Source organism: Zonotrichia albicollis, chromosome 2 (assembly GCF_047830755.1).
Source record: "Zonotrichia albicollis isolate bZonAlb1 chromosome 2, bZonAlb1.hap1, whole genome shotgun sequence".
Lineage (NCBI taxonomy): Eukaryota > Metazoa > Chordata > Aves > Passeriformes > Passerellidae > Zonotrichia > Zonotrichia albicollis.
In genome coordinates, this window is record NC_133820.1 from 47,861,910 (window position 1) to 47,885,976 (window position 24,067).

A 24,067-nucleotide genomic window follows, 5' to 3' on the forward strand; every position below is an offset into this window, starting at 1 on the left:
ATAAGCTGAAGTCTTACTTTCCTTTGAATAGTGCATAATGTAGTCTAATTTGATTAACAGAATGCTTCACATAATTAAATTATGGGTAATCATGGCACTCAGTGAGGATTTCAATAGGTTGAAACTTAAGGTCATTGTCACTGCCCCCACCCTAAATCTAAAAAAGGCAGGTTTTAAAATTAGGAGTCATGTGAACTTAAACATTGCTGATGTCTTCACTTTTAAGTAATACTGTAATAAAGTTAGATCCTGGCAGCTGGCATTCTTGTGGATTGACATGGCTAATTGGCTTTGGCATCTTAGCCTCAGGAAACCTCATCCATCAATTCAGAGCAGGACTTTTGGCGAGAGTCAGAGAAAACATTCAATACTTTTTCTCTTGCTTTCTGTGCAAAGCTGCTTTGCATTTCGAGCTTTCCTGTGTGTCTCATTAGAAACTCAGTGTAATACTTATCATTATGCTCCTTTAACATGATCTTCTTTGAGGAATAGCTAACCATTTGACTTTCTAGAATTGGCAAAAATGTCAATATTACAATTTAGTTTCAAGACTTATCTCTCAGCCGCAGCTGATTGCTTATGCAGAACTTCCTGTAAGAAATATACCAGCTAAAGAAAAGTAGTTGACTTTTATGGTTAACTCCTTGCTAGTCAGTGGTGGAATTGAAAATAATAGGCAGCTTCAGATTCTGAAGAGCTCCAGACACCCATCTGTAGTACGTGTAGCATTTCTGATTATAAGAATTGCTGTGGGCAGTGATTTGATAGGGGAGAAAAATGGGCCAGGAGAGAATTTAACACTTCCCAACAGGGCAAATCCAAGTTTCAAGATGGTTGAGGATTTTCCTAGTGAGAGGGAAAGAGTTTTGAGAGGTTTTCTGGTAAAAGCTTGCAAAGGCAAGAATCTACTGTTTTTTCTATTTCATGACAGTATTAGCAGTCTTCCCTTCTCTCAGATCTTCACGTTGTCAGGCAGCCCTCTTATCTTCCTCGAGCCTTTGAAAAACACAGGCATTATCCTCCTTCTTTCAGCTTCAGTCCCTGTTACCTGACAGTTTCTGCTGCCCTCTCGTTTTTCTAAGTTTGTGAGGTTTGGGAAGAAGGACAAATGGCCCTGCTCTGCGGGAAGTGAGGTGAAGATGCAATCAAGGGACTGAAAAAGTTGGGACCTTAAGCAAAAGGAATGTTTTTTTTATTCTGTATGTAGTGAGATGTAGATACAGAAACTTTTTTGGAAGGGAGGGATTTTTTCCATTTCCAGCGGTATTTCCCATTTGCATCTCCATCTGCTTCAGAGCAATGCTCAGGGTGCAAGTGCAGCTGCAGGAGGGCATGGCCTGAGTGTTCAGTGAAGGAGGTGAAATGCAGCTGCAGGTTTGTCACTCCTGTGCTACCACAAACCCTGGAGTCCTCTGCTAAAGCTTGAAAATAAAAATAGTCCATTGGAGTGAGGCATGGCAAGAGTGTACTTGAGGCAGAAGATTATTAATGTCTCTATTTTGTCCAGTGGTGAGCTCAGGCATGAAGAGTAGAGGAAAAGTTCTTGAGCTGGGTTCTCTGCAAGCTGCTAATGGGGAACAGTTCTGGGGAGCAGTTGTAAGGACCTTGTGTCAGATACTAGATTGACCAAGAACAAACTAAACTTTCTTTGGCTCCCTCTTGTTGGAGCGCAAAGGAAATGGGGTAAAGGTGGTTTTGTGTAGTCAAAGATACAGAAGTCAATGGAGCAGCATAACTGCTAACAGAGTGCATTGGATGACTCTGTAAACATCCACTTAGTCTAATTCTAAAAAAAAAAATGTAATGTATGGAATTGTGGAATCTTTATTTTTTGGGGTTTTGGCAGTCCTACTTAAAATGGTTGAGTTATTGTGTTGATGGTAGTTGTTGACAAGCTACTTCTTTAGGGCTTCTCGAATGGTTCAGGTATTATGAAAACTAGTCATGGAGTACAGATTTAATTTTGTAGAAGAAGAAATCCTCAATTCTATTTTCAAAATATGCAGAAGGAAGGTGTTTCTAAGAGGACAAAAGTTTGCAAAGTTTAAGTTTATTCTGCTGGTTTTTTATTTGATTTTTTTTTAACAGTGTTAATCTTACCATAGAGCTGGCCAGTGGAATGAGCAGACATTCTTTCTGATTAACTGCATATTACATTTAGTTATTATTTTCTGTGCTCCATATGTTTCAGTTGAAATTAAATCCTTCATGTTTTAATTGCCTATATCCATTTATAGTATATTAGTGCCAGTTCTAGTCTGATACTGTTCCTGACATCATTTATAGGATGATAATTAAACAGAACAGCAGTTTCAGCCAGAAATCATTCTGCTCCTTTTGAAACGCTAAGCTGTCAAAATAAAAGTCAGTTGTGCATTTGCATTCCTTAAATAGACTTCCACAGAATGTTTTGGAGCAAAACCAGTTTGGTCTAAAAGTTATAATCATTATAACCAAAAATTATAACTTTTTTCCCTTACAAAAATGAGTTGTTTTCAAAAATACTGCAGTTAGTTTCTCAGTTTTAATGGTTTCTGTCATGCACAACAAAAACTATACCTTTGCACATACAGTCTAAAATAATGTTCTCTTTTTCACTTCTACATGTTGAAATATTTTCTCTGTTGAAAAATATTTCTCATGCTATGTATAAAATGGTTTTAAAAGTCTTTTTCTGAAAGAGTAAATGTTTTTGATTATGTTTATAGTAGATAGAATGGATGTGCTGGTGTATGGCAAATGTTAACACGTGGCTGCTGAAGTTCTTTGCATGATGCTGGTACAGGATACGTAGATTTTTAAACAGTGCTGAGACTAAGTTTTTTAATTGTCTAAACAGTCAGTGGTTTGGCATTCAGGGGGAGGTGGTTCATTTGAAATCTTGTCTCTGTGATATGCTCCTTATGACTCTAATAAGGTTAGAAAAGCGGAGGAGGACAGCTTCTAGCACAGCTTGTAAATGTCAGTCTGGATGGAAGACAGGTCAGCTTGAAAACTATATTGGTGTAGGAAAATGAAAGGAAAAATCTATCCTTGAAGCTGAGCTCTAACAAGGAAACATTGGTAAAGAAAATGTAGAGTTTCTTAGTATAGCAGAAGGAAGTAATTCTAAAGTACCAATCTACATCTGTTGAATGTGAGGAAAGAAAGAATAAGATTTATTTTCTCTACATATAAATCTGACTGTTTTTTCTAAGGCAGACTTTTGTTTTGGTTTGAGTCCTATTCATGTGTGAAACTTGCTTAGTGTCTTGTCTTTAAGACTGTTCTGTCTTTGGAAGACAAACTGATTTTTGTAGTATTTTTAAAGGAAAATCCAGCAATGAGTGTGACATTAGAATCTTTTCTGAATCTGCTCCTCTCTCTTTTCTACCCTTTCCACACAATGGATCAGTAAATTAGACCATTATTGTAACTTCCATAGTCACTAGTTCATCAGTTACTGTATCTTCCTCCAGTATTCTGCTGAATGGGGTGACTTCTGAGGAACTGCATCATTTGAGATTGATCTTGTGTGGTCACTTCCATGTGAGCTATTAATGTTTTTGTAATGTGAGCTGTGATTCTTTAAGGAGTTTCTTTCTGGTTCAGTAACTCCTCTCTCTCTGCTCAGATGCAATGGGGTGCCTCAATAGCTGCTCCTCTCCTCAGATCTCGAGAACTGCAGGAGATTTTTGCAGACTTGATTGAGATGAGTCTGGAAATGGAAATTCCCTGTTCAGTGTTTCTAGGGAGAAGAATGATCTGACGTGGGAATCAGAAAGAGAGTCTCAATGCCATGTATTTAAGAACATAAGTTTCTCAACTTTAATACCTGACTTATGTTGACAGAACATTCAATAAACTGGCACATATGCCAGTGTTTCACATGTTTCTGAATTTTGTAAAGTATACCTACCATAGTTTGGGTTAAAAAACGTAGACATAGTTTTCAGTAAGATGTGTTAGATTTAAAATTCATAGAAAGTAACTTCTTAAAAGTGTCCTGAATTTGCTTAACACTCCTCCAAAATGAAACTTAATAATCCTCACATTTGAATATCTTGAAGCGTAAATGATTGTACTATTTTCTAATTGTAAATTTCTTAATCTTGAAAAGTTGTTTTTGTTTGTGTAAAATCATCTGTGTCAGCAACCTTGAATAAAGTAACTGTTGGCTTCACTCTTACACAAATGTGCTGGTACAGTTTCTGAGACAAAATTCTATTTGGAACATTTAACTTCAATAATTTGATGTGTTTTGCAGATCACTATGTTGAATAAAAGATCTTTAAATATCAGTCATATTACAAAAATTTTCAAAGAGTGGATTGTACAGTTGGATGGGAAATACACACTTCTTATATGTGTAAGCTCATGCTTACACTAGCTACTTATAAATATTTCATAAACAATTGTTTTTGTTTTGAATATTTGAAAATTTTGAATTCTTCAGATGCTTGTATAGGAATTTTTTTGTTTAAGAAGTATAAAAACTTTCCCTGCTTCCTGGCACACACACATGGATGCATGCATCCATGCAGGTACCGTCTTTGTCTCTCCATTTTTCTCTTTGTTTTTATTAACCAGGAGGAGCTTTACAAATTATGGTCCTTGTCCTATGTAAAAATATAAGGCTGGTTTTGGTCACAACAGTTCTTTTAACACACTGCAATTCTCTGCTGTTCAATAAATGATTTTTTTTAATAACCCTTTTACTTTACATTTAAACCCTGATGTTCATCATGTCTCTTACTTATTCCTGGCCTAATTAAGACTGCTGGGAGCTGAACCATGTTCCTGAGCACATTAAGCTGTTCAAACTGGCCCCTTGAGTCCTGAGCCAGGGCTCTGGCTCACAATATCAACCATTTTGTGTCGAAGTGGATACACTGAACTTGAATATCGGCATTGTTTGCTAATGCTTGCAAATCACAGTAAGTCAGTGGCCTTAGGCAAAGCAAGATGTATTGGGAATTCACTGATATAAATAACCTTGCTGGTCTTTGCCATGGTCATAAATAATGAAGCTCTTGGATCCCTCCCTCCTCTCCCCAAAAGAAAGTCTGTATAGGTTTTCTACTGAGTTTCCTGATTTGTTGCTTGTTTGGCATTTACGAATCTGAGTGAACTAGAAGTTGAAGACGTTTCTGCTTTGACAAATTTTAGAGTAAGGCCTCTCATTGATTTGTTAGGAAAGCTTTGCTAATGAACAAAAATATGTAATTTTTCTCTCAGAATTCTGGCTTCTCTGCAAAGTAACCTGCGTATTGTGCATGTAGAGACTCACAGAATGTGTGTCATCCTGGAGGGATTATATTTGGAACTTTACTGAATAGAGTTACTGCAATCTGTACTTTGAGCAGTAGTTCAAAGTAAAGTCACATTGATTTGTGTTAAATAGTACTCACTCATGTGAGTGGGGGTGGAAGGAAGCTGCAGTCACAGGTCAGGGGTGTGGAAAACCTTAAACCTATGCAGTGAATTGAAAATAGAAAAGCTGGTATAAGCAGTGGTAGAAGACTCAGCTACAGGAATTTTACCACTAGGTTAAGAGGAAGGGCCAGCATAACAGTCTGTCGATGATCATTTTTACCTTCAGCAAAAGTAGGTGATTGATTACTTGAGACTTACTGAAAGCATAGGATCAAACAAACTGTTAGGCAATAAAATGAAGAAAATTAGTTGGTGTTTTGCAATATCCTAAGAAACAAAACCTGTAGTTGGTATTCATGTTTGTATTTTTAACATATGTTTTCAGTTCATGGGTCATCTTGTGTGCAAAATCAACAGATGAATGAACACATTACTATCAGCTGGAGCAGACCCACAAGGATCAGAGTCCAACCCTTCAGTGAATGGCCCATACAGAGATTGAACCCACAGCCCTGATGTTACTAAATTAGGGGTGTGTTCTGACCAGCTGAGTACATCTGGGTCTCATGCTATGGGCATTTCCAAATTAAGTCATAAGACCAAGTATATATTTTTTTGGCTGTAGTACAGATGTGATTCTTTTCACTTTTTCAACCTGCCAAATCTTCTGCACAGACTTCAATGCACTGTACTGAAGTATTTGCAAATGTAATAATTCTCCTCTGGTCTGTGGTCACTTTTGTACTGTTGCTTACTATTATAGCAGTGTTCAAATAATTACTTTCGATTTGGACTTGTAATTTCAAATGCAGAGAATTAATCTCTTACTTCACTGATTGCTTACATGTTGCTCAAATAAGAGAAGTCAGATAAAACATGATATCTCCCTAATTAGAGGTCCTTTTTTGTTAATGAAAGCAAGTTTGCAGAGTATATTTGCATTACCTATAAAAGTCATTAAACTTTTATGTTTACAGGTCTCTTGAACAGGTGATTTGGAGAAAAAATACTTGGCAGGTGTAGTAATAGTGTTAATACTGAATTTTGAGGGCACAAAGAAACGTGATCAGAAGCTCCTAGAATATTTTTAAATAATCACCCAATATGTATTAGATTAATAAAATAATGAGAGGAAGTTCATCTCACTAAAACATGTTAACTCTGACAGTTTCTGTGACATTTTCTTTTCTCATGAAGCATTTTTAGCCTGGCTATTGAAAATAGATTGATGAATGTTTAGATCATGACACATGATCATCCTTGAGATCAATGTTCAAGTCCTAAATAGCAACTTAATTACTTACAACCAGATGCAACCTGGTGTAAATATATTCTGAGATGACAGACAATGCTGTAAGTGGTGAGGCTACAAGGAGTGAAGGTGGGCTGTTGTTCTGTTCAAATTGTCACTGAGCAAAGTTGGTAGTTGACTCCTTTTGGTGCTGGATTGGCAAGCAGTGGCATAGGTGACAGAAAAACAAAAACAAGCAGAACCAGATTCCTATAAACTTTCCAATGTATTATGTAATGGTTAAAGAAGAAAATGGATGCTAAGACTAAGGGAAAAGTACACTTTATGCTTGTCTAAAAAATGTGGGGCTTTTATTTAAAAGAACAGAATTTAGGAATTTTTAGTATGGATAGATTTTCTTTTTATAAAGCAATCTAGAGAGTTTAAAGACTCGTAAGATGTGTCATCAGGTGAAAACTGGAAAAATAGATTGGCCAGAAAAAGGAGAGTAATTAACCCCTTGGTAAGAGAATGCCAAGATTGCTTGGTTAAAGAATTGATAAAATATTCCTGTTGTGCAGGTAGAAAACAAATACAGAGAAATTGTGTATATTTTTATGATGTATATATTTTTAGGATGAACTTAGAAGAAGATGAACTTAGAACAGAATTTTTTATTTTTAAAATTTCTTCATATTGATAATTTTCAGGCATCCATGTTCACCAACTCCATTTTTAGTTCTTTAAATTCAGCTGCAGCATTTCAGATTGGCACTGCAAAAGTGGGGATCGTCCAAACAGGGCCAAACACTCGGTAATGGGGAAGAGCACCTATTGACATTGTCATAAGCACTCTGGGAAAGAGGAAACTGAGAAGACAAGTTTTTGCTATTTATAGCTTGTCCAAGATTGTAAAAGTGAGAGCTGGTTCTAAAGCCTTGTAGCACTGTGCCAATGATGAAGTGGCAGTAATGCGGTGCATGTGGGGAGCAAACTCCTCTTTTATATGTATATGTGTATTCCATATATGGAATATGATTCTTCACTCAGACAGGAAGTCAAAAATATGAGGAAAATGTCAGTTCCACTTTTTGTAGCTATTAAACGCCCCCATTTCCCCTACTCCCTTCCATTTAATATTTTGGATGACTGGGAAAGGAGTAGAGGATAAAACTGAAAAATCATTATCATGCCACTATGTAAATCATGGGTGTGCTGACAGGTTTACTGCTGTCTGTAGTTCTGGTCCTCTTTAAAGTGTAATAGAAGTAGAGAAAGTACCTCGTGGAAAAATAAAAATGCAAAGGTGTTGAAGAACATGTGTAAGTGGAGGAGCTAAGTTCAGTAAACTTAGCCTGGGGGAGAATGAGTAGGAGACAAGAAATGTAAAATAGTGTTTGTATGGAGAGGGGGAATGGTGATGAATTATTTACTTGTAATATGGGAATGAAGGGATGCCAAAGAAAACTGTTAGCAGTTCAAAAGAAACTGATGCACACAGATGCGAAGCTACACGAGACAATTAGAAAGCCAAAAGCTTTCTTGTGGGCTGCAGGAGAAATTGTGGGAAAACTAATTCATTAGGGCAATCACATGTGGCAATCCTTTATGTTGTTTTGGCAGCTGTGCCCTGGAATTTCCTTCACTGTATGGCAGGGAAGGTATTTTTCAGGCACTTTTTGCTGGTGGTTTTTCAAACCAGGAATTGTGCTAGCTATGCTGTGGATCTCTTTGTGTACCTGTGCTGTGGGATCTAATGCAGATATTTCTCCTTTGGCCTGTGGAGTGGGAATTCCAAGGCTTTGTACACCTACATCTGGTGAGGTGAGTCTTGCACCTCCTCAGGCCAGTTCAGTTCCAACAGCATGAAGGCATTTTGCCATCTGTGTAAAGCTGGGGAACGATTTCCACAGTTAGTGGGGTGACCTACTGGACCTCTAGGAGTCCTATGCAGAGCTTCCTGAAGCACATCCCTCCCCTTCCCATTGCCTCTTGGTGTTTAGGCTCTTAACTGTGTATTTATTTTTCATTCTCCTAGCTGTCCATGGAACAATTTATTGAGCATACATATGCAGGATTTTCTTTCTAGGCCTAATTCTTAATTCTTCTTACCTTATGTAAAAAAATTCAGGCAAAACAGGTGCTAATGAAAATGCAGGGAAGGCCCATGGCGTTTTGCACTTCAGAGTGTTTGTGGTGGAATCCCTGGACAAACAGCGTGTGTTGTTAGCCCCTGGTTACTCAGACATGGTGTGTGCTTGGGTGGATGTATCTTACTAAATGCTCTGTTAGTGTATACAGATGGGGAGAGAGCTCTTTTCAGCTGAGCTTGTGTCCCTGACACATGTGGGAGTGTCTATTGCAATGGATGGACAGGGGGCAGCTTTTAGCTGCGTGGTTAGGAAGACTGCTGTAACACTGATTCCATAGTTTTGCTTGACCTTGTCAGATAATGCAGATATCTTCCCCTTCCCTCCTCGCTACTTTACAAGCATTTGCACTCTTTAATTGTCATAGAAAATATGGGCAGAAGCGATATTTTTCAAAAAGAAACACAAAAGAAATACTGGATGGTTTTAGAGAACTGTGTATATGAGTTCTGCCTGTAGCTGTTCATTCTCTGTTAGCTAGGAGAAACAAACTCCTAGAGGAGTGGTGAGGTATTTCTTTCTTCAAGCTGGAAGGATGGAAAGACATTGACTTTGTGACTCAAGAAGGAGGAGATAGCTTCTTTTACAGTCTTCTTTTGAGTCTTGGCAATTTCCTCAGGTTATTTTTCAGTGGGAAGATAAATATGCTGTATATAGAATCTTTGATGTAAATATCTGAATGTGTGGAACATTAAATAATCATAATAATGTGTATTTCCTAAATAATTTTAACAGGAAATGGAATCATTTGGCAATTAGGGCTGCTGTATCTTTTGAAGGGTTACATGCTAATTTTAGCTGAAGACTTTTAAGTGAAATAGATTACATTAACCTTTCCCTTAAGTAACAGTTATGTCGCAGAAAGACATATCTGATTCTTTGAGAATATTAGAAATTTCCTGGTTTTGATTGAGAATGGTCAAAATGTTAGGCTTTATAAAATTCTTTGTAGAAAAACTTAGAAATAAGGGAGCTCTTGCAATTTTGATGGGCTTCAGCATCTTTTCCATATGGATTCAATTCACATTTTTATCGGAATGTGGAAGTCATTACTCTGACATCTGAAACTGAGGTAGCAATAAAAGAAATTGTCACAAACAAGACAGCAGACACAAATGATTTTGTGTATATCACTGGGTGGCCCTTTTGAAACTTTCCCAAAGTTAATTGGTTCCAGATATTTGAGAATTAAAATTGTATTGTGACAAATTTATTTCTGGTCATATTTAACTTGAGTCTTCTTGGTAAGGAGGCTTGAACAAACAGAAGAGTTGTCAACCCACTCATGTCTGACTCCGGTTTTTGTTGTAGTAGCTTTAATCCCAGTGATTTGGTTTAATAAAGACCACTGAGAAAACAAACACTGGTGGTGACTGCACTGCTCTTGTAAATTATTTATCGTATCTCTAAGGTTTTACTGTGGCGTAAGTGCTGCTGTGTTAGCTTAAATTGTTCACAAATATGTCATGTTGGATTAAATGCATGTGTAGAGTTTCTGTGTGCCTGGGAGCAATGCTTCCTGCTGTCTGGGGTGGGATTGGGGGCGTGTGTGTGCAGCTGGGGGCACACAGACCTGCCCTTACTCTTGTAGTGAGTGACTGACCAGAGCAGGCTGAACACTAAACCTGGGGCTTCATGCTCTGCTTCCAGTAGAGCAGCTGCTGCCTTACACAGGGCAGTCTGTCTGAGTGCTTTGTGGTTGTAGACATTCTGTGAGCTCCTGGGTATATCAGTGGGGGATTGTTTTGCTGCTCACCTCAAGTTCCATGTGTTGGGAGCCCAGGGGCTTTGCCTGAGGGAAGCAGGAGCCCAGGATAGGGTGTGCAGCGCCTCAGGTTGTTCTGCTTTTGATTTAGTATGATGTATTTTCTGTAGAAAATACATCACATTTTCAAATATTGGAAAATAGAAGACAAATGTGGCTAAGTGGCATCTTAAGTGTGTATTACATGTTGTCATATATATGTCATGTGTCTTCCTGTACTGTAGTGTGCTCTGCTGCTGTAGTTATTCAGAATATTGATTGAATATTCATATGCAGATATTGCATAACAGAAGCTTTATTTTTTCCATTTTAAAACTAAACTTGGGCATAAAAAGCATTGCAAAACCAAAATTACCTTAATATTTACAGTTCCTGTCTTATCAATATGTACCTCAAATGGTTTTTTGTTCCTATAGGAAACAAACCTTTTTCCAATTTCTTAAACTTCTATTACTGGACTGAAGTGTTAATCTTAAAAGACTTTTAACAGTTACAGCTTGAAATTGCTAAAGCAGTTTCTGACAAATAATGGGAGTCTTGCAGTAGTAAAGTCAAAAGTGGAAATTGCTAAGTTAATTTAGTTTCTCTTAATGAAAAGATCAAATTTGTAGCTCAGTATGCCAAGTTCTTGGAAGATAGCCTTTTTCTTCTCAGAGATTGTCAGCTATCAGCTGTGACACACTGGTAACAGGATACACATTCAAACTTCCACATTTTATATGTACATTTATGTGTATGTTATTCACACCTGGTGAAAGAGAAGAGAAAGCCTTTGTCCTTTTGTACGTTTTCCAGAATTAGCAGTAAGTAAAAACGTTAAAAGGAAATGTTTGATTTGTGTAGGCATGGGTTTAATTAATACTAGTCTATGTTCTGTAAGTGTTGTGTTAGTAATATTTATGAAAGTGCACTAAACTGCATTAGGGTAATTTATGGCCCAAATAAATGTCAGTTGCTAAGGTAAACTAGTATAGAAACAGTGTAACTAGGATAAAAAAAAGTGAAAAACTAGAGTAAATTGCAAACATTGTAAGAACAGTGATACAATTCTTTCTTTATGTTCACCCAAGCAAGTATAAGTTCATTTACAATATATTTATTAACAGTCTCAAGCTAATAAAACAACTCTTACAGAGCAATTTTGGGCATTTTCCAGCTCTCTGTATTGTGCAGCAACAAGTTAGGCCAGTGCTTTTTTTTCATATTAAGGAAAAAAAGAAGGAATCTGTACTCCTGGCTCCTTTATAAGGTTGTTAAATGTGCCATTTGGCATTTCAGAGCACTGCTTTGCATTGTGCTCAATTAGTGCAGATGAGGCAATCGCAGCACCAGTTTCAGAAATGTGCCTAATTACTACAAACCACTGAGGGATCCATTCATTCTGCCTTTCTGGCTCTGTGGGTGCCAGCCACAGAGACTCCAGCAATTTCTGAAGCCTAATCCCAAGTCACTTCTCCATGTTTCTGTGGCACTTGCATTTTGGAAGCTGTAATGGGGTCTGGCTGTTTATGACCATGTGTTGCTCTGCAACTGTATCAGTAGTATATTCTGGAAATGAGACCTTGGCTTATAGGAAAGGATTGAGAATGGCCCTTTAGCCCTTTCTACATACACATGCATACATACTTCCCCCCTAAAAAAGGATGTGCCTTTTTGTATTTTATTTTAAATTATTCTGACTCCTTCCACAGAGAGTTGTTAACAGAGTCTTTATTAGTTATGAAGGCTCAATTATATGGATCAATTTTTGGAATAAGATTTCCTTGTAGCCTGTGCTAGTCATTATGATTTACTGGCTAGTTTGATGACAGCCCTCTTCCAGCTTGATGACAAACCTTTCACATTAGCCTTTTTTGGACACTTCTGTTTGGTAACTTATTTTTGAACAGCTACTGGGCATTTACATCCAGACTTAAGACAGATGAGTGTTGGCTAATTGCTTTGGTAAGACATGTGTTTGAAAAAACAAATCCACCCTCACTGCTTTAGTTGAAGCTGTGTTATTTGTAGGCTTTTCTAAAGTGATAATTCATCCTTCTCTTTTTCTACTGAGTGAAGGAGTTGGCTGCTGTCGGAAAGTGTTTCTGTAGAGATACTTGTGTGAGCATGAAGCATGGAACAGAGGTGTCTTGGAGGAGCATCTTACTGTTGACAGTTCATGCTGACAGTTTTTCTGGTGTTTTGATTATGCAAGTTCTTTAGGGGCCAATGAAGCCCATCCATTTTAGCATCAGGTTTTTTTTTCCCTGTATATTCTGTCAGTGAAGAGGTGAGACCTTAAACATCTGATAGATGAGAGGGAAAAACTTGTAGTGAAGACCTGACCTGACATATGGTACTTAAACCTATCATGGTGCTAGCTACTCTGTTTGCAAAACAGAGACATCCTTTTTTCAGCCATATTTTGAAAACTTTCTGAAGAGTGAGTCCAACTGAAAGCTTCTGATTTATGTTCTTGTTTGACATTTTTGCACTTATCAGGATTAATTTACTCATTTGATGGGGAGCACTGTGTGTTTTAGGCTCACTTGATTGTCTGCTGTAGTTTCTAAATTGTTTTCAGTGTTGCTATATTCCTTAGACAATTCCTTGTTCTGTAATGGTCTACTTGTTGTAATTTATGTACTTTTTCCTTAAGAAGTATGAGCTATTATTTGGCTGTGCTGATGTACAGAGTGGTTAAATAAACCTGTCTGTGCAATCCAGTGCAGTTTATGGAACAGACCCACTACATGTATTTGGTACCATTGAATCTTGCCAGGAATAACTGTACATTTTGTTCCCTGTCAAAGATCTTCTTTCTTGTTGTTTTGAACTTGGTTAAAGTGCTGTAAATCTTAAACTCTCTATAATTTTGTTGAGTTCATTGCATGTTTTAAATTAAGAGAACAGGTAAATGTAGTGTGAATAAACTGGTCTGGTGAAGAGATTCTGTTTGTCTGTCCCTGAGGGTGGAAGCAAGACTCTGAGCTATATTTGAATTGAACTTTAGGCCATCTCCTCATTACCTTCCCAATGGTGTGATACATCCTTACATCACTTGGACTTAGGGCCCTGCTGCAATTTCTGATTTAGTAAATCTAGCAGTAGATGTACTAATAGTGTCTCCTGAGATCTGAATCAGTAGCCTTTAACTGTGCAGTCACTGTCTTTTCCTTGGGAAACTTGCTCATTCCCAATAAGAGATTATAGATGTCTTGTAGATTAGCAGCTGATCAGTTTCATAACTCTAACTATTGGTGTGTTCAAAACTTCCATAAGATACAGGTTCCTCCAGTGGCTTTTCTCTTACTGTCCTTACCTGCAGTCTCTAAATACTTCACAATCTCTTAAAATTTTTTCTCATGAGTGAACTCTGAGTGATAAATATAGTAACCATTTTTTGCAGGAGAAGTAGAATCATAGAATTATTTATTTGGATTGTGTTCAAAAAGTATTCAGTAACTTGGTGTGATTCAGTGTTAGAAAACTTAGGCATTTGTCCTTGACTACTTCCAAATTTCTTTGGTTAAGTTTTTTACCACATTGGAATTGTAATTGTTCTGTATGTTCTCAAGGCAGTGTATGGAAATAAGTAAGTGAATATTCTTTATGACTTCTGGGAGGTAAATGAAAAGTATTACTCCTCTTTTGGATGAGGAATTGGTAGTACCATCAGGAGCAGATTTTTAGGATCTCTTGATTGAGAGTCTCCCACCCTTGGGAAAGAAGACCACTTGTTTACAGAAGAATCCTTTGTGTTTCAATTGTCCTGCTTGATGTCAGATAAGAAAAACAAAAGCTAGAATCTGGCCCTCCTTTCTGCACTCTACTTGTTTTACCAGTAATCTCGTTGTGTTTCCTTGTGATTTGCCTCCCAAGTTTTAGAGAAAGAGGAGAGGGGTTTTACAGACCTGGCACTGATTGCCATGTAGCTTCATTTCCTTCTTTTACCACTGTCTATAGCAACCGTCTGAATTTTGATGAGAGTCATATATCCCCTGAGATAACCCACACATGAAGATAGAAATCAAGTCCCATATTTCTTGAGTTAGACTAGGCTACACTTTTTTCCCTATACAAAACCATTATTGTTAGGTTGACAAAATTAGTTGGCAGCAATTACCAAATTATTATACACCAGGCAAGAATATTCCATAGTATTGAAGTCAATTCACTGCAATAATTTTGGTGCCTGCAGTGTTCTCGAGTAGTTCTGACTGAAAGCCTCTCTGGATCTAATGTGTGTCAGGATATGGAGGGCATAGCCAACTTCATTTCAGGTGGCTTGAGTCCGAGTCTGGCTCATGCCTTGATTTTTAAGGGCATTTTACTAGTTCAGCTTGCTAGAGGTGCTTTCTTCTGCTTTGACATTTGCTGCTTGTGCTCTGGTCATGTGGCTGGGCTGGATGCAGTAATTCATCCACTGCAGGGTCAGGGCAGCTGCCTTCCCTTTGTGGAAAACACTCAAGAGCAAGAAGGAGAAGTATCCATCTGGGATGACAGAGAAACAGAAGGGAAGTGTTTTAGACTTATGGGTAAATCCTTCAGATTTGTAGGTTTAGAATTCTTTAGCTACAAAATTAGAGGTGGTGAGTTCTCATGCATTTTGTTCGAGCAGATTTGACAGATTTTACTACTTTTCGCTGTTGTACATGTGCGTAATGCAGCAGGGCTTGTGGAGTACAGCTGCACTATGGCTTCTGTCAACAGCCTGAATGTTGAAAGTAGACATGGCTCTTCTGATGGTGTATGTGAAGGAGAAGTGTGGCTTCCTCCTGAGATTAGTCTTGTGATAAAAGTTTCCTGCTTTTCTTAAAAAGAGAAAATAGCATGCATGCATGCTTTGCTATGGGCTTTGCACTGCTTGGCAGAGAGGAGTGATTCTTAGATGCTGGAGGGACTGTTTTCCTGTCAATTTTGAGGAAAAATGCTTGGGAATAAGAATTCTTGCTCATTTAGTTTGTCTGAAATGGCTTCACTTGCAAACTCTTGAGTGTTGTGCAGCCCATAAGTGAGGGTTTCTATTAGTTACTCATGGCCAAAATAAGAGCAACTTTCTTGGGAACAGGAAGCATTTGACCAGTGTTTCCGCCAGTTCTCAAAATACTGTTCCAAGCAATTAACTCTCCTAAAATTTTTAGCTCTCTAAAAAAGAAAAAAAGTTGATTAAATATGATTCAGAGCACTACGTTACTAATGGTAGTTAATTGATAGCACTAATTAACTAATGGTAATTAATTACCATTCCCTATATGGTATATGGCTTTTTGAATTTTCTTGCTGGTTATTTTATATTAAGTGATTTCAATCATAATCAGTTTGTGATTTAGTTAAAGTGTTTTATAGATAAGAGCATATGATAAATCACAGTTTTTTATTAGGTCATCACCAGAACAGACATATTCTTCCTCAAAAGCAATTTAGCTTTTCTCTGCCATCAGTAAAACTTTTTTATAAGCTGCCCCAAAAATGAAGTAGTGTTAACCTGTGTTTCTAATTAGTTCTGAAAGACTGTGTGACATATATGTGTTTAAGCGAGTTTGGAAAGTGAGTTAAGTGTCCCATGCAAAGTCGATGTAATCTGTTGTACTGTTTACACCATGGTCATGATAAATCACTAATTTAAAAATGTTTTTTGGATTGTATTCATATTAGTTTAGCACGCAACACTGTGAGTAAATCACAATACATGGAAACAAACCAAATGAGACAAAGAAATTTCTGTTCCGTTTGCAAATACAGGGAGCTACTACTTAAAATTGCTACCAGTGGGAAATGTAAAAGGTGAGGTAATCCCCTAAAGAAAAAGGGCACTGGTTGTGAAACACATTAAATGTAAATCTTGTAAAACTTGTAGGGAATGTACTGAAGTACTGAATTGAACCCACTCAGAGTTCATGCTAACAAGAAATTCTGGTCAATGAAGGCAGATAAAGGAATTGTAAATGACCGTTTAAATTAGTCTGGAATTCCAGAACATGTGCTTGGATAATATGAAATAAAGCTGTGTAAATATGCAGCTCTCATTAATTTCCTGGTCATAGTGAATGTCTGTTACAAGATCCAAGGCTGGAATAGCTTGCTGGTGTTTAAATATCTGCCATTTTTCAGGGGTTAGAATGAAAAAGAGATATCAAGGACCTTTTGATTTTGCTCTCTGTTGTCCCAATAACACACTAAGGAGCTACAGGTGGACCATGAAAGCTCACCTCAGTCTTATTTAACTTGTGTGGGAGAAGAATTTGGATTGAGTTACTTAAAATAGCTTGGGAATGAATTCTACAGGAACATCCTGGTGCCTGTTGTGATGTCACACACTCTGTCTTCTCTTCCGTTGTGTTTCTTTCACCAGTGCTTTTAAGATGAGGAGGGTGTGGTGCTACTAACTCACAGCAAAAAATCAAAATGGATGGACGGGCAAAGATGTAGAAATAAGTGTAGGATGATCAACAAGGCCAAGTGTAAGATGCTGTACTTGGGTTGGGGCAAGCCCAAGCTCAAATACAGGTTGAGCAGAGAATGGATTGAGAGCAACCCTGGAGAGAAGAACTTGGGGCTGTTGGTGGATGAGAAGCTCAACATGACCTGGCAATGTGCACTCACAGCCTCATCCTGGGCTGCACCCAAAGCAGTGTGGGCAGCAGGGTGAGGGAGGGAATTGTGCCCTCTGCTTGGCTCTCATGAGACTCTACCTGGAGTGCTGTGTCCAGCTATGGGGTCCCCAACATAAAAAGGACTTGGACCTGTTGGAGCATGTCTACAAAGATGATGAGAGGGCTGGAGCACCTCTCTTATGAAGGCAGACTGGGAGAGTCGTGATTGTTCAGCCTGGAGAAGATTCCAGGGAGACTTCACTGCACCCTTTTGATACTTGAAGCGGATTTAAGAAAAGGATGGGGACAAACATTTAGAAGTGTCTGTGATGATGGGATGGAGGTCAATGGTTTTAAACTGAAAGAGGGCATGTTTAGATGATATGCAAGAAAGAAATTCTTTGCTGTGAGGGTGATGAGGCACTGGAACAGTTTGTCCCAAGATGTGGCTGCCCCATTCCATGGAAGTGTTTAAGACCAGGTTGAATGGGGCTTTGAGCAACCTGGTCCAGTGGAGGGAGTCCCTGCCCATGGCAAGGGAGTTGGACTAGATGGTCTTTAGAGGTCCTGTCCAACCCAAACCATTCTATAATTCTGTACAGTATTGGAGTTCATTGCAGCTCTGGATTCAGGGCAGTGTCGCCGTTTTATCCTGAAAACTTGGTGACTACTTTCTGCATGTTGTTCCTTCAGCAGCCTTTCGCCAGGCAGCAGCAAAGTTCTCCATGGATCAGTTTCAAATGGGATAGAAGGTGATGGTGCGTTATGAGTGCTCCTTCTCACTATTTTGGAGCTGAAAATCTGAAGATTGTGCTGCCCCTAAATCCGGGGTGATCACTGACTGTACAAGCAAATGTGCTTGTATATTGCTGGTCTGGCCAGACTGGTGTATCGGCCACTGTCTTTTCTGCTCTGGCAGCATTACTAATCAAAACCAGGTTTGACAGTTGTCATGTGCTTTCTGCAGCCTGGCTTGCAGCTGTTTGCTGTCCTTCTGCTGTGTGATTGGAAAAAAGGAAGGTTTTAGTTGGCTTCACTGATCATTTCTCAGATGCAGAAACCTCTGCTCTATGATGATGGTGGGGCAGGCTGCTTGGACCTCCTTTCTCTAGCATTTCTGTCAAGGCAGGGGAGATTAAATGGCCTATTTCTCCAGTTTCCCATGCTGGCTGTTGGCCTGGTTTGTGGGTAATTCAGTTCATGAACATTATACTGCTGGATTTTTTTTTTCCTGGCTTCCTGATACTTCGTTAATTGCAATGTTGAACTCTTTCAATCCTTTGTGCAGAGAAAACTAGAAAAAGGTGAAAGTCAGTTACAGGCTGGGACCAGAATCCCAATGTAAATACCAAGCATTTTTTGTGAGGGGGCTGGGAGGAAGGAAAGGAAAAGAAACAGGTAGAAGAGAAGTCAGGAGAAAAAAAGCAATTATCATGATCTTGGCAAATGTTACAAACTCCACAACTGCAAACTACTAGCTTCAGATTAAGATAAATACATACAAATGTTTTTTATTTCATCCTCTTAGCAGCACATATCATGTGATTATTTCCATGCTTGGTTCGTTTGTTGAGCGTGTGTTCTGCAGTTTTAAATTATAAAGCACTTTAAGGACAGGCTGAGGTTCCTGAGCAGGCTGCAGCAGGGAGGAAGATCAGGATAGTTTAGTTAGTTAGGTAGAGGGTAGAGATAAATTGGTTCATAAGGTAGTTTATTAACCCTGAAAGTGCACATTCAGGTCAGTGAGCAAATGGAATTTGTAAATGGAATAGAAGTTACACTGAACTGTGTTCAAATTTGAACCTATGTTTACGTGATAAATCTGCAAATGCTCTCAGGAACAAGCAAGACAAAAAAAGTTACTCTGCTGTTAGTCTTGTTAGTTTTAATAGTGATTTATTTATGCTGTATTAGTGATGTGTTTTGCATGTCTCCCTCCAAACCTCTAGTTAGGGAAGCAACACATGTTTATTATTTAGGAAAGAAGAACATTTCCAATAGTACTTATAAGATACATGACCAGATGTGTGCTTTGTTTGCACAAGTGTTCAGTAAGTAACCAGAGGAGAGGGATATCAGGTATTATGAGATGCAAACATGGGTGTTTGGTGCAACAAATTCTGAAAGCTGAATTTGGGAAACAAATTAGAAATTAGAGATGTTTTGGAAAATGGGTACAAGGCTTTCATAAACTCCGTAAAATATGCTTTATCATGAGGTTTAAATTGTTTAGTCTTTGGAGAGTTCCCAGTTAAGTTACTTCTATTGAAAGTAAGGGTAGGATATTATTTGATCTATTAATGGGTGACTGGAAAGAGCTTGTGTCTCACTGATGCCAAATATAGGCTGATCTGTGCATTGTACAAATAAGGTTCCAGTAGTTCAGTAACGAAGGCAGAGACATTCAGAGTCATTCAACAATTCAACAAAGTAAAAGATGGAGGCATATGGAGTTCACATCTGTACAATGGAGTTAATTGAACTTTTAATGGTTTTTCAGAGAGTGGGAATTTGCATACCTGTCTTTTTAAAAGCTTCAGTTCAGCTTCAGTATTGTATTTTAACATATTTATAAAATATTTTAAATCTCTAAAGTATGTAGAATGGCAATGCATTTTATTTTGGTACTGTGGTAATTTCATTAAAAGTTGTAACAATAATTAAGCTCCTCGGTTAAGTCTGTCATCTTAAGTAAGGTTTAAATGCAGACAGTTGCTTTACATTTGACTTTTTGTGGACAGAATTCAGGAAAAAAAATCAAAAACTTCTGTGTTTTCCTAGTAATTATTGCTTCTAAATCTCACCAGATCTTTTTTATCTAGCACTCCTCATTGTTTTCAAAAGTTGTGTGATGGTTAGCTAATAAGGACTTTAACAATAGTTCATGTATAATCAAGTTGAAAGACTGTTATTAATGATTTTGGATAGACTGTCAAAACCCTTTCTTCATGTAATTTGCTTTTCACAAAGAAGCAGAAATTTTACAGGCTAGAGCTGTCAGCTAGCTATTGTATCCAAGATCAGCAAACCTAATAGGAGAGAAAAAATGTCTTTTGTAGTATTCCATCCTTTTTTATTCTTATAAACAATTTGCATAATTTTAATTCTAATTCAAGTAGTGGGTTTTTTTCTGGTTTTTTTTGGGTTTTTTAATGTACATATAGAAGAAATGCCAAAATTTGTCTGATAATTAAAAAGTGTGCATTTCTAAATTCATTAACTTGTGTGATCAATCTCTTCACTGCTTGCATTTCCAGTTTTAGCTTCCGTAAAACAGTAACTATTCTGGTGAGGTATTATGTGAGACCATTTTATTTTTGAGCATACCTAGAAAATTCAAGACATCTGGAATCTAATGCGGTGTTTCTGTTTTTCGTACCATTTCTATCAATAATGCAAAATTATCTTCCACTTTAGTTCTGGTTCATACAAGTGATTTCTCTGTTTTTTTTTAACCCATTTGCAATGAATTTGATCAGAAGCAACTGCTTCGTTGGAGTGGGAACAGTTGGTCATCTTTGTCAGGAGATGACCTTAGAGCCTGCACGGCGTTGCAGAGCGTAGCGTACCTCAGGCTGCCGTTTCACCTCAGTGTATTGTAACACACTGCGTGTTCTTTGTAATGAGCAGCAATTTTAGGATTCAGTAACAATCCTCTTGGCAACACATTTATTTCACACTGAGATCACTAAAACCATGTGTTGACAGTTTGCTTTCGTAGGAACCTCTGACTCCCATGGCCGAGTAGAAGGCTTATTCACAGTGAATTGAATGCAAATAAATCTCAAGTTTTTACAGCTTTCTAAAATATCCAGTTAAATTGTAAAATAGTCAGTGAAAAACAATTAAAAATTAGCTAAATTCATAGTCAGCAGTTTCTTTGAGGATAGTATAGTTTCTTAAATGGACAGTTATGCCTAGTTTGATTTGTGACAGAGCTATAATTTGCATACTTTTAGCAGATTTAATACAGTGAAATAAACTTGCCATTTCAATATACGTTGCATCTTTTAACACATTACTTAAAAGTAAATCCTTTCAACTCAAATGTCTTTAATAGATTTAGTCAGTGTTAAAACAAGTTGTGTGCAAATACTTTGCAGCATGAATATTGACTATTATTATACTGGTAACTTCGGTAGATTTTGAAATTACATACCAAGGATATGTCAGGCAAGATGTGTTCAATAAACTGGATTTTTAGTCAAAGTAGATTTGGTGTCCTGTAGGGATCCTTTTACTCTCAGCAAGATATTATTATAAATAGAAAATACATGAAGTGTGCAAGAATATTGTTTTTATATTGCTGTTGTGGTTCTTCATGCAGCTTTTTTTTCCTCTGTACTTTATGGAGCATTAAGTATGATGAAGTTTGTCTCTAACATTAAAAAAAAAATAATGTCCATGTATATTTTGACTTTCTCCACCCTTATGCTTATTCTTTCATGTCCAACATGTGCAGCTCAAATGCCAGCAGGATGTTCTGTGTTTTTGAATTTCCTTGTGTCTTGGCTTGTCACAGCTAGAAACTGCAGGATAGCCTTCCACTTGGCTGGCACAAAGCATTTCCACCACTTAGAGAGAATTTGAGGAATTGGGCTGTGTTCCTTTGGAGAGCAGAAGGAATTTACAGATCATCTGTAAATTGCATTTTTTTTGTGGGCTTGTCACTTAAAATGTTGTTTTGAAATGCTGAAACATGTTGATCAGAGAGGTCGTGAGACCTCCAATCTTTGAGATGCTGAAAATGGGCCTAGACAAGCTGGTTCAAGGGAACTTGAGCAGGATCAGAGAGAATCATGGAGTTGTTAAGGTTGAAAAAAGCCTTTAAGGTCATAGAGTCCATCCATTGACCCAGCACTGCCAAGTCCACCACTAAACCATGTTCCCAAATGCTTTTAAATACCTCCAGCGATGGTGACTCAAATGCTTCCCATGGCAGCCTGTGTTCAAGTGCTTTACAACCCTTTCCAGGAAGAAACTTTTCCCAATATCCCATCTGAACCTCTTCCCCAGTGTAACTTGAGGCCATTTCTTCTTGTCCTGTCACTTCTTACCTGGGAGAAGAGACTGACCCTCACCTGGTTTCAACCTTCTTTCAGGCAGTTGCAGAGAGGGATAAGGTCCTCTCTGAGCTTCTTTTCCCCAGATTAAACATCCCCAGCTCCTTCAGCTGCTCCTCATAAGACTTGTGTTCCAGACCCTTTCCCAGGGCTGCTACACTTCCTTGGACATGGTCCAGTATGATTGTTTGTTTCTGCATTTGCAGGGCAGAAGGGAAAAAGATAGAAATTGAAGACAGTGTGGAAGCTTTAAAGAGTCAGAAGTGTTACAGATAAATTTACATTTTAAGACTGGCAAAATTTTGCTAACTGATTACTTTTATCATTAGTCTTTGTGACATTATAGCACTGTGAAGGTGCTAAAATATTCTGAATGGTTGCATCATGCTCTTCTACCTTGTAAGACATTGCCTTACTGAATCTCCACATGTTCACAGCTAGTTTGCTTTGTCAAAAGAATGCAGACCTGAACTATTTACTGCCAGTGTCCACCTTCTTCACCTTAAAGCTTACACCAACAGTCGGCTTGGGCTGATTACTGTTCTGAAATGAACTTCTTTAAGGCTCCTCTTGGATTTTGCACACTGAAACGCCCAATAGCGCTTTCTGCAGCCTTGTCATTGCCAGTCAAAGGCTACAGGTGGCCTCATCCCCACTGCGCAGTTTGTGTGGGAAGCTGTGTTTGTAGGGCTAATCTTCTTAGCCAAAGGTGGCCTACTGGAAGGCATCTGTGATGCTGCATTTGCTGTTGCTGTGATTTTTCCTTGTTTCTGAATGGTTTTGAGATCTGGCATTAACAAGGTGAGTACAAGTGTACTAAGAGAGATCTCTTACTAGTAGATGTAAACAGAAAGTCACACACACCAGTGGTTTTCAAAAAAACCAAAAGCAGCTTAGCTGTATTGACAGAATGCTCAGTTTGGTTGAAACATCCCTTAAAATATTGGTGAAAGAAGCCAATTTCATGAAATACAAAAGGCTGTGTGAGGTTCACTTCATCTCTCAGAGAAGAAAGGTTTGAGAAGCGGAATCACAGTGGAGCACTGCCCTGCATCCTTGTGGGTGTAAATGAAGTAACAGATTTTGCAACCCAATGTTCTGGAGTGTATACATTCATTTACAGGTGTGTGTGGAATACATAAAGTAATTAAAATATCTTTTATTAAGTTATTTTCTGCAGAAAATTATGTAGGAAGGAGTAAACCTCACTTAATCTGTCTCTTGGAAGACTGAGGAATTAATCTCAAGAGAGGTCTTTGATACCATATTTATTGAGACACAGCTGTCTTAAGGTAGCGTTAGTGGGAACCCAGCAAGTTGTGTGAGCATGGAAACACTGAGATGCTTTTTTCCAAATCACTGTTTGGAAAGATGATCAGCTACTGCAAACTGCTTTTATTTATAAACTTTCTAAATGTGGTTGTTGTTGCTGTTTTTTTTTTTCCCCCCGAACAAACTGCTAACTACCCCTTAAAACAGATCCTTAAATGTCAGGGTATTTTTTTAAATTAGAACCAGATATTTAAACCATGGTTTTTTGCAGTTGAAATTGAAACCACCTTCACTGTTTGCTATGGAAACAAGTTTTTAAAACAAATCTGTTCATGTGTATGCTAGTGTGCCAATCCATGAATTTATTTAACTTGCAGATTTTTTTCATGCTTTTTTCCAACCAGCTTGTACAAAGATAGGTGGTACAGAACCTATTATAGGTTCTATACCTATTAAGCCAGTAACCTATATCTGTATCAGAGGTATGTTTTAATTGTCTCACTGGATTAAGGAAAGGATGGGCAATGAACACAGAAAGGTATTCAGCCTAATTAAAAACAGGAGATTTCCCCAAATTTGTATTCTCTGCCATTTGCACGTGACAATGTTGTGTTTTATAATCCCACCATTACTGAGAGTTAAGAGGGGCTTTTAGA

At 38.0% G+C, this 24,067-nt stretch overlaps 1 protein-coding gene across 1 annotated transcript in view; it reads left to right on the top strand.

Moving 5' to 3' along the window:
- Positions 1–24,067, top strand: part of TMEM135 (transmembrane protein 135) — a 154,017-nt gene that overhangs the window by 43,641 nt on the left and 86,309 nt on the right. The gene's annotated exons all lie outside the window — the stretch shown is intronic.